The sequence below is a fragment of the Saimiri boliviensis genome, chromosome 5 (genome assembly GCF_048565385.1).
Source record: "Saimiri boliviensis isolate mSaiBol1 chromosome 5, mSaiBol1.pri, whole genome shotgun sequence".
NCBI lineage: Eukaryota > Metazoa > Chordata > Mammalia > Primates > Cebidae > Saimiri > Saimiri boliviensis.
In genome coordinates, this window is record NC_133453.1 from 146,054,642 (window position 1) to 146,070,548 (window position 15,907).

At 46.1% G+C, this 15,907-nt stretch overlaps 1 pseudogene; it reads left to right on the forward strand.

Annotated features, from left to right (window-relative positions):
* The first annotated feature begins 4,765 nt into the window (after positions 1-4,765).
* LOC120368058 (U3 small nucleolar ribonucleoprotein MPP10-like) lies at positions 4,766-14,625 on the forward strand (annotated as a pseudogene).
* Positions 14,626-15,907: the final 1,282 nt, after the last annotated feature.

The following is a 15,907-nucleotide window of genomic DNA, read 5'->3' on the forward strand; positions in this document are numbered from 1 at the left end:
TGTTGCCAGGCTGGAGTGCAGTGGTGCAATCTTGGGTCACTGTGACCTTAGCTTCCTGGGTTCAAGTGATTCTCCTGCCTCAGCCTCCCAAGTAGCTGGGACTAGGCATGTGCCACCATGCCCAGCTAATTTTTGGATTTTTAGTAGAGACAGGGTTTCACCATGTTGGCCAGGATGGTCTTAATTTCTTGACATTATGATCTGCCCAGCTCAGTCTCCCAGAGTGCTGGGATTACAGGCATGAGCCACCGCACCCAGCCTGGCCTAGAATTTTAAAACCACATTCCTGTGCTACCTGTTCAAAATATAGGTACACAAAAATGTATCATGTTGCAGTTGGACATGGTGCTCACACCTGTAATGCCAGCACTTTGGGAGGCTGAGGTGGGAGGATCATGAGGTCAAGAGATCGAGACCATCCTGGCCAACATGGCGAAACCCCGTCTCTACTAAAAATCCAAAAATTAGCTGAGTGTGGTATTGCAGACTTGTAGTCCCAGTCACTTGGAAGGTTGAGGCAAGAGCAACAATTGAACTCGGTAGGGGGAGGTTGCAGTGAGCTGAGATCGTACCACTGCACTCTAGCCTGGCGACAGAGCAAGACTCCATCTCAAAAAAAAAAAAAAAAAAAAAAAAAAAAAAAGAAGAAAGGAAGGAAGGAAAGAAAGAAGAAAGAAAGAAATCATACTCTGGCTGCTGAGAGCAGAACGGATTGGATTGTGTGGACCACAGCGGATGAGAGAGCACAGATAAAGCGGGGTGGGGAGATGGAGTGCAGCAGATGGACTGAGCTGTTTGAAAGCCTCAAGAAAGAGGCTTTTGTGAGCCGTGTGTGTGTGTGTGTGTGTGTGTGTGTGTGCACGCGCGTGCTCTCAGGGAGAGGGTTGGTGAGGGAGAGGCAGTGCCAACATTGGCCTTCAGTCTCTGGCTCTTGCAACTTGAAGAAAGACGATGCGCTTCCCTGAGACACCCAGTGCTGTAGGGGGCCAGGTTTATGGGGGAAGCTCAACCATGTATTATGCTGTTGCTATGAGAACCATTAACTTCTTACGTTTACTATATGCTGTGCTTTCCTCCTACATCTTAGTGGTGTTTTAAATTTTAACGCGTGTCTTGGATTTAGCTTATTTAAAATACCAAGCTAGCAAATCAGGTATGCAAAGAGTATGTCAGGCCATCTATAAAACGTTGATTATTGCTCTGATCGTCTAGGTAGTACTGAGGAGGCATTTGCGAAAGAACGTGGTGGCGGCTGGGAATCACGTGGGAGTGGCCAGCCCTGGATCCCACTGCTTAGGTAAACTCACACAAATAACACAGGCAGGCAGGGCTCCCTGGAACTGGTGTTCTTCCATCTGCAGCCTGTGAAGCCAGTTAAGGCATCTCAAGTTCTTCAATTTTTCACTTCTGAGGGGACTTCTGATCCGGGGTGTGGAGGACTCATGTTCTCTGGGTTGGCTGATCCCACCCAACTCTGAGTCTGCTGTTGCAGGGATCTGAGAGGGAGTAACTACAAAAAGGAAAGAAGTAGGGCCGGGCACGGTGGCTCACGCTTGTAATCCAGCACTTTGGGAGGCCGAGGTGGGCGGATCACGAGGTCAGGAGATTGAGGCCATCCTGGTTAACACGGTGAAACCCCATCTCTTCTAAAAATGCAAAAAATTAGCCGGGCGTGGTGGCATGTGCCTATAATCTCACCTACTTGGGAGGCTGAGGCAGGAGAATTGCCTGAACCCAGGAGGTGGAGGTTGCGGTGAGCAGAGATTGCGCCATTGCACTCCAGCCTGGGTAACAAGAGTGAAACTCCGTCTCAAAAAAAAAAAAAAAAATTAGACATCTTGGAGAAAAGAGGCCACCCCCTTCAATATCAGCTAAATTTAACCAATGGTTTTGTGATCATTTAGTGGGTTCCCCCAGAAGCCCATTCTTCTCCTCGTCCTTCAGCTCACACCATTAGCAGGGAGCATTATCTCCATGCCAGCAAAACCAGAGAATCAGAGAATAAATATGTCAATTTCCTGGCTTTGATTCTTCTAAAATCAAGAGCAACGGGAAGAACAGCTTCCTACTCCTCTCTCTAGGGTGGTGGTGCTGAAATTGTGATCCCTCAACCAGCAACGCTGGCCTCACCTGGTACCTGGTTAAAAATGAAAATTCTGGCCGGGCGCGGCGGCTCAAGCCTGTAATCCCAGCACTTTGGGAGGCCGAGGCGGGTGGATCACGAGGTCGAGAGATCGAGACCATCCTGGTCAACATGGTGAAACCCCGTCTCTACTAAAAAGTGCAAAAAATTAGCTGGGCATGGTGGCACGTGCCTGTAATCCCAGCTACTCAGGAGGCTGAGGCAGGAGAATTGCCTGAACCCAGGAGGCGGAGGTTGCGGTGAGCCGAGATCGCGCCATTGCACTCCAGCCTGGGTAACAAGGGCGAAACTCCGTCTCAAAAAAAAAAAAAAAAAAAATGAAAATTCGAGGGCCAGGCACAGTGTCTCAAGCCTGGAATCCCAGCACTTGGCTAAAGTTGGTGGAGGGGAGTGGGGGGCTCACTTGAGACCAGGAGTTTGAGAGCAGCCTGGGCAACATATCGAGACCCCATCTCTACACAAAGTTTTTGAATTAACTGGGTGTGGTATTGTGCTCCTGTTGTCCCAGATACTTGGGAGGCTGAAATGTGAGGCTCTCTTGAGCCTGGGAGGTTGAGGCTGCAGCGAGCTAAGTTTGTACTACTGTACTCCAGTCTGGGTGATGGAGCAACAGACTGTCTCTTTAAAAAAGAAGAAGAGGCCAGGTGTGGTGGCTCACACCTGTAATCCCAGCACTTTGGGAGGCCGAGGCGGGTCAATCACGAGGTCAAAAGACCGAGACCATCCTGGCCAACATGGTGAAACCCCATCTCTACCAAAAACACAAAAAATTAGCTGGGCATGGTGGCGTGTGCCTGTAATCCCAGCTACTCGGGAGGCTGAGGCAGGAGAATTGCTTGAACCCGGGAGGCAGAGGTTGCAGTGAGCCGAGATTGTGCCACTGCACTCCAGCTTGGCGCCTGGGGACAGAGTGAGACTCTGTCTCAAAAAAAAAAAAAAAAAAAAAGACACTGAGGAGCTACCTGAGGCCTCATAGAACTGCCTGCAGCCCTAGTGGGAGTGGCTTGGCCACTGCAGGACAGGACACGGCAGCTGGGTGGGCTGGGCCAGGACAAGTTGACGCTGAGACGCAGAGAACTTGCACCACAGACCCAGAACCCTGGAAGGAAGTGGAGACCTCAGCCAACACCAGCATGAGGGCAGAGTAGGCATGAGAAGACCCTCACGGTGTGGCCAGAGTAAGCTCGAGGACCCAGACTCAGGCCCTGACGCTGCTCTGCCTCTGCCATCTTCACTCCAGTCTGGAGCCATACTGAGCTTCTGGCCTGCAAGGGCTTCCTAGTTCATGGAGAAGACAGACAAAAACAGCCCACTGTCAGCCGGGCACCATGGCTCATGCCTGTATTCCCAGCACTTTGGTAAGCCGAGGCAGGCAGATCACCTGAGGTCAGGAGTTTGAGACCAGCCTGACCAATATGGAGAAATCCTATCCCTCTAAAAATAGAAAAATGAGCTGGGTGTGGTGGCGGGTGCCTGTAATCCAGCTACTCAGGAGGCTGAGGTGACAGAATCGCTTGAATCTGGGAGGCAGAGGTTGCAGTGAGCCAAGATCATGCCACTGCACTCCTGCCTGGGCGACAAGAGTGAGACTCCTTCTCAAACAAACAAACAAACAAACAAAAACGGCTGGCGTGGTGGCTCAAGCCTGTAATCCCAGGACTTTGGGAGGCCGAGACGGGTGGATCACGAGGTCAAGAGATCGAGACCATCCTGGTTCAGCATGGTGAAACCCTGTCTCTACTAAAAATACAAAAAGTTAGCTGGGCATGGTGGTGCGTGCCTGTAATCCCAGCTACTCAGGAGGCTGAGGCAGGAGAATTGCCTGAGCCCAGGAGGCGGAGGTTGCGGTGAGCCAAGATCGTGCCATGGCACTCCAGCCTGGGTAACAAGAGCGAAACTCCGTCTCAAAAAAAAAAAAAAAAAATCCATTGTCAAGATGGCAGTGTGACCACATGCTACATCTCTTTCTTCCATAAATCATCATTAGGCATGGTTAAAAATACGTATATGCAAGCTGGGTACAGTGGCTCATGCCTGTAATCCCAGCACTTTGGGAGGCTGAGGCGGGTGGATCACGAGGTCAGGAGTTCGAGACCAGCCTGACCAACATGGTGAAACCCTGTCTCTAGTAAAAACACAAAAAAATTATATGTGCATGGTGGCACACACCTGTAATCCCAGCTACTCAGGAGGCTGAGGCAGCAGAATCGCTTGGGCCCGCAAGGCTGCGGTTGCAGTGAGAGAACAACGGCCACTGCGCTCCAGCGTGGCGACAGAGCGAGATTCCGTCTCAAAAAAAAAAAAAAAAAAAAAGCCAAAAAACGAAGGGAAGTTTGGAGACAGCTTAAAGGGCTTGGGTTGAACAGTGGCGAATTTTGTTTCCCGCACGCCCTGCACACGCGACAGCGCTCGCGCTGCCTTTGGCTCCGGCAGGCGCGTCAGTCCGGAACCTGTGAGCCACGGAACTTACGGCTCTGAGCACCAAGTTGCGCCAGGAGCATCCTTTCGGAGCGGTTTCCGGGGCGCTCTCTCGCCTTGCCTGAGTCTGTGGCGTGGGGAGTTGCTGATGGCCGTCGCCCCGCGGCCCTGGCGCTCACGGACCCTGGAGCGGCGTCTGACTGAGGTCTGCAAAGCCACCGGCGGCCGGAGCGCTTCCTCACTCAAGTCAGAGCCCGGGCTCGCCGTGCGACCCGGGTCTCCCGTGGAGGCGCGTGGCCGGCCTCCTGCGATTGCGGAGCCAGGGGAAGGTAAGGGGAAGTGTAAATCACTCTTCCCCGCATTTCAGAGCTCAGACTTTCGTAGGCTATCAACATTTTAAAGATCGTTATAATGTTTACCGCGTGGGCCGGGCGCGGTGGCTCAAGCCTGTAATCCCAGCACTTTGGGAGGCCGAGGCGGGTGGATCACGAGGTCAAGAGATCGAGACCATCTTGGTCAACATGGTGAAACCCCGTCTCTACTAAAAATACAAAAAATTAGCTGGGCATGGTGGCGCGTGCCTGTAATCCCAGCTACTCGGGAGGCTGAGGCAGGAGAATTGCCTGAACCCAGGAGGCGGAGATTGCGGTGAGCCGAGATCGCGCCATTGCACTCCAGCCTGGGTAACAAGAGCGAAACTCCGTCTCTAAAATAAAATAAAATAAAAATGTTTACAGTGTGGATCTCTCAGTTGAATGTTATTGAAATCAGCCCAACCTCACTTACGAAGGCCTAGAAGCCTCCATTGAGGCTTATTCTGGCCGCCATCGCTCTACACACAAACTATCGGTTTCTCCTTCTACCTTTGTGCTCCTAAAGCACTCAGTGTTTACCTAGCCTCAGATTTTACTGAAAGTACAAATTTGTCACATGTCTGTCCGTCCCCATAAACTTCTTGAGAATGAGAACTTTCATGTCTCTTCCCAGCATAAGCGTGTTTTTTTTTTTTTTTTTTTTTTTTGAGACGGAGTTTCGCTCTTGTTACCCAGGCTGGAGTGCAATGGCGCGATCTCGGCTCACCGCAACCTCCGCCTCCTGGGTTCAAGCAATTCTCCTGCCTCAGCCTCCTGAGTAGCTGGGATTACAGGCACGTGCCACCATGCCCAGCTAATTTTTTGTATCTTTAGTAGAGACGGGGTTTCACCATGTTGACCAGGATGGTCTCGATCTCTCGACCTCGTGATCCACCCGCCTCGGCCTCCCAAAGTGCTGGGATTACAGGCTTGAGCCACCGCGCCCGGCACATAAGCGTTTTATATGTATATTGTTGAAGAACTTCAAATATGATCTGTAAAATGGTGACTCATTTATATTTCCAACCCTAGCCTCTCCCTTGAGTTCCCAGCTCACAGGAAACTGAACTTAGTTTGAATTCAGTAGCACACAGCTGGAAGATCCGCACTGGACAGTTTTGCACGATTTTTAACATTTTGGTATTCTAAGCATCGCCAATTGACTGTGTCCAAAATAGAGTAGAATGTTGTTTCGACCCGCCTGTACTCTGCCATCCCCTGAAGTCCTTTGTCCCACCACTCAAGGGGTGCCTATCACCTATCCCAGTAAATGGCACTTCTGTCTTTCCAGTTGCTCACACACAAAACTAGGCTGCTACTTTGATATCTTCATTTTTCTCTATTCTATATCTAATTCCCTAGCAATTCTGTCAGTTCTATCTCCACACTGTACTCAGCATACTCACTGCTGTACCTCCTGCTTAACTTGTCATCATCCTTTGCCTGGAATGCTGCATCAACTTTCTAATCACTCTCCTTTCCCACTCCTCCTTCCTCCCTTTCGCCTTCCTTCGTGTAAATCATCATTTCATCCTTCTGCTTAAAATCTTCTAATGTTTTCTTATTACACTTAAATTGGCAGACTCTTCCCCTTGAGCCAGCAGAATTTGGCTCCCTTCAGTCTCCAGCTTCAGCTTCTGCCTCCTTCACACTCTAGCCATGCTCACTTTTTTGTTCCTCAGGCTTACCAAGCTCAGTTGCATCTTAGAGAATTTGTTCTTGCTATTTCTTCTGCCTGGAATATGTTTCCCAATCTTTATAAGACTATCTCCTTATTTGTAGGTTTCATTTCAGATGTCACATCTAAGAGAGGTTTTCTTTGACCACTATAGCCAAAGCAAATGTTGATCATTGAATGAATAACTGAATGAATGAATGGAGTGGTATATAATGTAGCAGAGTTGATAATTTAAGGGTAATTCACTATGTATCTCCAAGCAAATAGATTTGTAATGCTTTTCCAGCCTCAAGGCTGGAATCTATATAGCTGATTCACAGATACTTGGTCGACAGGTTTTATGTATCAGTGTGACTCATCAGCTTTTATGTTGTTGGGGCCAAAATCTATACTTACATTTCATTCAAATTTGATTTTACCTAAGAGTTGGAGTTTTTATTTTTCTTTTAATTAAGAGTGCTCTGAAATTATTACCCATAACTCTAAATCTCATTTAATTCCTCCCAATAGGATTCAAGATGAATTGACATCAAAGTTCGCTTCTTTAGCAGAAGTGCTTTATGGCTTTAAAAAAATGTTAGAGAATGGTAGGATGCATCGAAGCCCTTTACAAAAACTTGTGATAGAAAGTTTTGACGATGGGCAGATTTTGCAACAACTGGAATTGCAAAAGGTACCAGTTTTACAATACTTCCAGAATGCAGTTAGTGAAACAAAGATGAAGATATCAGTCTTCTCCCAGAGACACAGGCTGATGGCCAGGAGGACCTAGAAGATGTTGAGGAGGAGTAGGAAGTGTCTGACATGGGTAGCGGCAATCCTGAAGTGGGTGAGAGAGCTAAAAACTCAAGCAGATTCCATCTGAGGAAAAGCCTAGTTTTCAGTGATGAGAATTCTGACATTGACTTTGATGTCAACGAACCGGACCAGCCAACGAGGTGCAAAACGAAGGACATGAAAAACCAGGAGAAAGTCCATAGCACACGAGAAATTCTTCAGACTCTCTGAAATGGAGGCCTGTTTAGAAAACAGAAAAAGAAGAGGAACGAAAAGATGGTCATGATGGTGAGGTAGAAGATACTGATTTTTCTGAAGATACTGATTCTGATGAAGATGAAGGGGGACTGTTGGGAAGTAAAAAACTTAAGGTAAAGTTTTGAGAGAGGAGACACTTTCCGCCTCCTCAAATTAGCTTTCATTCTGTTTTTCTAGGAGAGATGTAATTTTAGTTAGAAGATTTAGAGATAAGAAGTATTGTGCTCTATCTTACCAGTTACAAATGAATCTGTGCTTCCATTCAGTTTATGTTCCAGTTCTTATAATAGTTTTATGTTAGTGTGATTAGTTGCCAATTTGACCTAATACCTATGTTTGGCTTGTATTGTTATTAAGTTAGAAAGTAACATCCATACCGTATACATACAAATATATATGCATGTGTTAATGTATTTTTCTCTTCCTAATTAATAGTTTTAAAAATCTTTTCATTTTAGTCAGGTAAAAGTTCCAGAAATCTGAAATAGAAAGATTTTTTTGATCTACTTGAAAGTGATGAAGACATAGCAAGTGTTCACGATGACAAGCTGGGTTCAAACAAGATGATGAAATTGCTGAAGAAGCAGCAGAAGAACTAAGGGTTTCTGAAATGTGAGTATTTTGAACCATCCTTTACATTGTGGGCTGGAATTGCCCACTCATGGCTGTGTACTTGTGGTTGTCACGTATCTTTGCTCTAAGGAGTTACATTCTCTAATATCAGATGTCCTGAAGATAGCCAGCGGAAAGTCTCTGAATTTAAAGGAACATGAGAGAACATTTAATGAAGAAAAATATTACTGGTTGCAGCAACCAAACCTTTCTTATCGAGAACTTTGATTTCCTTTTGTGCCCAAAAAAATCCTGTTATTTTTGTGAGATAAGAGGTTTGTATTAGAGACTTTTTTTTTTTTTGAGACGGAGTTTCACTCTTGTTACCCAGGCTGGAGTGCAATGGCACAATGTCGGCTCACCGCAACCTCCGCCTCCTGGTCTCAGGCAATTCTCCTGCCTCAGCCTCCTAAGTAGCTGGGATTACAGGCACGCGCCACCATGCCCAGCTAGTTTTATTGTATTTTTAGTAGAGACGGGGTTTCACCATGTTGACCAGGATGGTCTCGATCTTTCGACCTCGTGATCCACCCGCCTCGGCATCCCAAAGTGCTGGGATCACAGGCTTGAGCCACCGCGCCCGGCATAGAGATTTTTTTTTTTTTTTTTTTTTTTTGAGACGGAGTTTCGCTCTTGTAACCCAGGCTGGAGTGCAATGGCGCAATCTCAGCTCACTGCAACCTCCGCCTCCTGGGTTCAGGCAATTCTCCTGCCTCAGCCTCCTGAGTAGCTGGGATTATAGGCACGCGCCACCATGCCCAGCTAATTTTTGTATTTTTAGTAGAGATGGGGTTTCACCATGTTGACCAGGATGGTCTCGATCTCTTGACCTCGTGATCCACCTGCTTCGGCCTCCCAAAGTGCTGGGATTACAGGCTTGAGCCACCGTGCCCGGCCTTGTATTATAGATTGATGAATAATTTATTTTCTATATGTTGGACGCTTTTTGTTCTACTTTTTTCTTTTTTCTTTTTTTGAGATGGTGTTTTGCTCTCATTGCCCAGGCCAGAGTGCAATGGCACAATCTCAGCTCACCGTAACTTCTGCCTCCCGGGTTCAAGTGATTCTCCTGCCTCTCAGCCTCCTGAGTAGCTGGGATTGCAGGCATGTACCATCATGTCCAGATGATTTTTTTTTATATTTAGTAGAGGCAGGGTTTGTCCATGCTGGTCAGGCTGATCCTGAACTCCCAACCTCAGGTGATCCACCCACCTCGGCCTCCCAAAGTGGTGGGATTACAGGCGTGAGCCACCACACCTGGCCTGTTCTGTTTCTTACATAGCATTTCACTTAGATAATACCTTCTGTTCATTAATAACTGAATGATTTTGTAAGTTCTGAGTATTTAGTTGCATTAGGCATATAAAAGAAGAACTTTATTAAGGGATTTTTTTTTTTTTTGATGGAAAGTAGTCTATTTCTTTTTCTTTTTATTTTTTTTTGAAACGGAGTCTCACTCTGGCACCCAGGCTGGAGTGCAGTGGCACAATCTCAGTTCACTGCAGTCTCCACCTCCCAGGTTCATGCAATTCTCCTGCCTCAGCCTCCTGAGTAGCTGGGATTACAGGCACACACCACCGCACCTGGCTAATTTTTTGTATTTTTGGTTGAGATGGGATATCACTATTTTGGCCAGAGTGGTCTCAAACTCCTGAGCTTGCGATCCACCCGCCTCGGACTCCCAAATAGTTGGGATTACAGGTGTGAGCCACCATGCGCAGCCAGTATATATATATTTTTAATAAGAGTTTTGGTATTGTAGGGATGAAGATGATGACCTTGAAAAAAGTGAAGACAGTAAACAATGTAAAGAAAGCTTGAAAAGAGTAACCCTTGTTTTGCCGGATGATGAGGAAACTGAAGATACAGGTGTTTTGTTTGTTTGTTTGTATGTTTGTTTGTTTGTTTTGAGATGCAGTTTCACTCTTGCTGCCCAGGCCAAAGGTGTGATCTCAGCTCACCACAACCTCCGAATCCTGGCTTCAAGTGATTCTCCTGCCTCAGCCTCCTGAGTAGCTGGAATTACAAGCACACATCACCACGCCTGGCTAATTTTGTAATTTTAGTACAGACGGTTTTCTACATGCTGGTCAAGGTGGTCTGGAGCTTTGAACCTCAGGTGATCCACCCACCTTGGCCTCCCAAAGTACTGGAACCACAGTAAGCCACCATGCCTGGCTAATACAGGTGTTTTATATGTGAAGAAAAATTCTGAAGTTAAATCCTCTTTGATAAAAGACAGATAATGGTAGTTAGGAATTGAAGGCATTTTTAATATGTTTGACATGATTGTGGAACTCACAGACTAATCTTCCCTATTTTCTTTTTTTTTTTTTTTTTTTTTGAGATGGAGTCTTGCTCTGTCACCCAGGCTGGAGTGCACTGGTGTGATCTCTGCGTACTGCAAATCTCTACCTCCTGGGTTCAAGCCATTCTTCCTCAGCCTCCTGAGTAGCTGAGATTACCGGCGCATGCCACAATGCCCAGCTAATTTTTGTATATTTAGTAGTCACAGTGTTTCACCATGTTGGCCAGGCCAGTCTTGAATTCCTGACCTCAGGTGATCCTCCTGCCTCACCCTCCAAAGGTGCTGGGGTTACAGGCTTGAGCCACTGTGCAGCAGCCTCCCCTATTTTTCTTTTCTTTTTTTTTTTTTTTTTGAGACGGAGTTTCGCTCTTTGTTACCCAGGCTGGAGCGCAATGGCGCGATCTCGGCTCACCACAACCTCTGCCTCCTGGGTTCAGGCAGTTCTCCTGCCTCAGCCTTCTGAGTAGCTGGGATTACAGGCACGCGCCACCATGTCCAGCTAATTTTTTTTGTATTTTTAGTAGAGACAGGGTTTCACCATGTTGACCAGGTTGGTCTCGATCTCTTGACCTTGTGATCCACCCGCCTTGGCCTCCCAAAGTGCTGGGATTACAGGCTTGAACCACCGCGCCCGGCCTTATTTCTTTTGAAACTGTTAGAACATGTTAATTGGTGAATCAGTTGAATAGCATACAGATGTTCACTGTATCTTTTTTTTTTTTTTTTTTTTTTGAGATGGAGTTTCGTTCTTGTTACCCAGGAAGGAGTGCAATGGCGCGATCTCGGCTCACCGCAACCTCCGCCTCCTGGGTTCAGGCAATTCTCCTGCCTCAGCCTCCTGAGTAGCTGGGATTACTGGCACGAGCCATTATGCCCAGCTAATTTTTTGTATTTTTAGTAGAGATGGGGTTTCACCATGTTGACCAGGATGGTCTCGATCTCTCAACCTCATGATCCACCCGCCTCGGCCTCCCAAAGTGCTGGGATTACAGGCTTGAGCCACCGCACCCGGCCCACTGTATCATTTTTTCAACTTTTCCTTGTTTGCAAGTCTTTAAAATAAAAGGTTGTGGGAAAAGAAACATCACCCCAAATCTTCCTATGAAATGGAACTGTAATACTGAACATTTTATCTTATTCCTAATCTTAAAGGGATGTTTTCAGAATTTCACCCATCATGCATGATGGCAGCTTTTGGCTAGATGTATATATTTTTTCTGAAGACGGAGTCTCATTCTGACACTAGGCTGGAGTGCAGTGGCGCAATCTTGCCTCAATGCAACCTCCACTTTGCAGTTCAAGTGATTCTTCTGCCTCAGCCTCCCAAGTAGCTGGGACTACAAGTGCACACCACCACGCCTGGCTAATTTTTTATATATTTTTTAGTAGAGACGGGATTTCACCATGTTGCTCAGAATGATCTTGATCTCTTGACCTTGTGATCCGCCTACCTCGGCCTCCCAAAGTGCTGGGATTACAGGCATGAGCCACCTCGCCCAGCCTGGCTAGATGTATTTATATTCCACTACAATGAGACAAAATGTTCAGTATTACAGTTACCCCTGTTAATTAACATTAACTACATCAGTCAGTGTAGCTACAAAAGATTAAGAGATTAGGAAAACTGCTGGAAGTGGTAGTTCACACCTGTAGTCCCCACACTATGAGAGCTTGGGAGCTCCCGGCACTTGAACTCAGGAGTTCGAAACCAGCCTGGGAAACATGGTGAGACCTCATCTCTGCAAAAAAAAAATACAAAGATTAGCTGGGTGTGGTTATGTGCGCCTGTGGTCCCAGTTACTTGGGAGTCTGAGGTGAGAGAATTGCTTGAGCCTGGGAGGCGGAGGTTGCAATGAGCTGAGATCATGCAACTGCACTCCAGCCTGGGCAACAGAGTGAGACTCTGTCTTAAAAAAAGAGCTTAAGAATACTAAAATGAAGGGCCAGGCGCAGTGGCTCACGCCTGTAATCCCAGCACTTTGGGAGGCTGAGGTGAGTGGATCACGAGGTCAAGAGATCGAGACCATCCTGGTCAACATGGTGAAACCCCATCTCTACTAAAAATACAAAAAATTAGCTGGGAGTAGTGGCGCGTGCCTGTAATCCCAGCTACTCAGGAGGCTGAGGCAGGAGAATTGCCTGAACCCAGGAGGCGGAGGTTGCGGTGAGCCGAGATCATACCATTGCACTCTAGCCTGGGTAATAAGAGCAAAACTCTGTCTAAAAAAAAAAAAAAAAAGAATACTAAAATGAAACCATTAGTATTTGGAGAGGAAACCAAATGGGTAAGTCAAATTAATATTGAGAAAGTAAGAGAATTCCGTAAGGTAGCGAAAAAGCTGACATTTTACATAGTGAAGTCATAATTGTTGTCTTTTAGAAGTTAGAGATAATGCCGGGCACGGTGGCTCAAGCCTGTAATCCCAGCTCTTTGGGAGGCCGAGGTGGGTGGATCACAAGGTCAGGAGATCGAGACCATCCTGGTCAACACGGTGAAACCCCGTCTCTACTAAAAATACAAAAAATTAGCTGGGCATGGTGGCGTGTGCCTGTAATCCCAGCTACTCAGGAGGCTGAGGCAGGAGAATTGCCTGAACCCAGGAGGTGGAGGTTGTGGTGAGCCGAGATCGCGCCGTTGCACTCTAGCCTGGGTAACAATAGCGAAACTCCATCTCAAAAAAAAAAAGAAGTTAGAGATAATAAGAATTTGAGTTTAGAGTCAAAAATGTCAGGCTCCATCAAATGCTAATATCCTAATCAAACAATTACTTTAAGATGTGCTAATAATCAAAACTGAGGGTGGCTTTGGAATAAACAGATCACTTGAATAGAATAGAGCCCAGAAATAGACCCAAATGCTTCCAGGCGAGTTTAGTATATTATAAACATGACATTTTAAATCAGTAAGGAAAAGAAATCATTTGCAGTTCACCCCACCATAGGCAGCAGGAATAGGAAGTCATTGGCAGCAGAAAAGGATGGTAAGAACAGAACAGAATTGTACAACCCTACGTATCTTGCTTCTCTACTTTTTAAATTTTTTTTTTGCTTTTACACAAGTGTAAGTGATTTTCTTTTCTAAATGTATCTGATTGTTTTCTCTGTTTCTTGGATAAATGAAAAAATTGCATCTTTATGAAAAGCGTTGTTAGAAGAGCGCCGGGTGCGGTGGCTGAAGCCTGTAATCCCAGCACTTTGGGAGGCCGAGGTGGGTGGATCACGAGGTCGAGAGATCGAGACCATCCTGGTCAACATGGTGAAACCCTGTCTCTACTAAAAGTGCAAAAAAAAAAATTAGCTGGGCATGGTGGCACGTGCCTGTAATCCCAGCCACTCAGGAGGCTGAGGCAGGAGAATTGCTTGAACCCAGGAGGCGGAGATTGCGGTGAGCCAAGATCGCGCCATTGCACTCCAGCCTGGGTAACAAGGGCAAAACTCCGTCTCAAAAGAAAAAAAAAAAAAGAAAAAGAAAAAGAGTTGTTAGAAGAAAGCTCAGCAGCTTCGGGGGAAGTGATAGCAGAGAAGAGGCCAGAGAACAGCCTCCTGGAGGGGACCCTGCCCTTTGACCATGCCGTCTGGATGGGTACGATGTCGGCCTCTGCAAAGTGTTTGCTTGTGTGCTTTCTCTATGGTTCCATTTCATAGGAAGATTTGGGGTGATGTTTCTTTTCCCTCAACTTTTTATTTTAAAGACTTGCTAACAACGAAAAGTTGAAAAAATGATACAGTGAACATCTGTAGGCTATTCAGCTGGATTCGCCAATTAACATTTTGTCATACTTGTTTCCTCTCCTCCGTGTAGGTAGAACTCTATATGTGCCCCTTTCCCCTGAATTATTTCCAAGTGAAGTTGCCAGTGTCTTAGCATTTCACTTTGAAGTACTTTTGCAGATGTCTTCTAAGAACTAGGACGTTGTCCTGTATAATCACAATACCATTAATCCACTCCCAAAATTTAACATCAATACACTACTGATACCTAATGTTTAGTTTGTAATCAGCTCTCTTGTAGTAATCTGTTTAGAAAGTTTGCATCCTTTCACCAACCACTGATTAAATTTTGAACTCGAGGCTGAAACCCTGATCATCTCATTGCCTTCTTTCTTGTACCCATTAAATCAAAACGAGTTCTCACTTCATTTCAACAGAAGAGACAGTGAAAAAGAGGGGAAGAGTCCCTAGGTACCTTGGATAAAGTATTAGCACTTACTACCAAATGTCTTCTAGTTCTGTGGTTTTCAGACTTCAGGGAGCATCTCAAGGCTTCTTAAAGCACAGATAGCTGTCTCTCGTCCCCACTTTCTGATTCAGGAGATGTGGGGCTGGCCCAGGAGTTTGATTTCTAATAAGTTCCCACGTGTTGCTGATGCTGAGGGTCTAAGGACTACAGTGTGAGACTCAGTGGTTTCGTGGCTCTCTACCTCATGACCACATGTGGTATTTCCTTTAGCACCTGTGATTACAGAGGAAACACCCTTCAACTGGAAGATATCATTAAACAGAGGATAAGAGATCAGGTCAGTAAGAATTAAATTTAATTGAAATGTCAGTGAAATTTCAATTAGTGCTGGTGAGAAATTGGTAACACCCTCATTGGCCTTTAGAGTTTTATCCTGTGGTATATATCAAACCGCTTAGTTTGAGGCTGTTGAACTTATTTCCTAAGCAAGAAACAGCAGCAGAAGAAAATCCAGGCACATAGGAGTTCAGAAGATGATGGATTCTTTCTTCCTAAAATTAGATGCCCTCTCAGACTTCCACTTCACCCCTAAACCGGTATGTGTGTTCACCGTTCAGTGGGTAGCTGCAGCAGGGTGACCCTCATAGCTTTGAGCCTTTGTGAAACGAGCTCTATTTTGTTTCAGGGTACAAGCCTGTGGTATTTCCCTGTAAGTTCCAGGTATGGTCTCCACAGGGAAGGCTAACTTCTGGTCCCATGACAGTTTCGGCTCTACCCAGATCTTCAGTGGGCCCCTGCCAGACCCTCAGCCATAGCCGCGGGGACTCTGCTTTTCCCCATTCTCTGAGTCTTCAGTTCCATTTTCATTGTATGGTAGGTTTGGAGACATATGGATATCTATACCCGCATTTATTGAGTATCTGCTACATGTCATGTTAGGTCCTTTACATACATGAACCCTTAATGCACACAACACGGAGGCAGGTACTATAGTTTCCATTTCGCAGGTGAGAAAAATGAAGGCTTGGACATGCTGTTGGAATGTTTTTGAGACAGAAAACCCTAAAATACCCAGGTCTTATGGCATCCTGAAGCAGCTTGTGCCACCCTTCAGTGCTGCCACGATGCCCATCAGCTTAGGACTTTGGCTGTCACCATAACTGATATTTTAAATAATCTC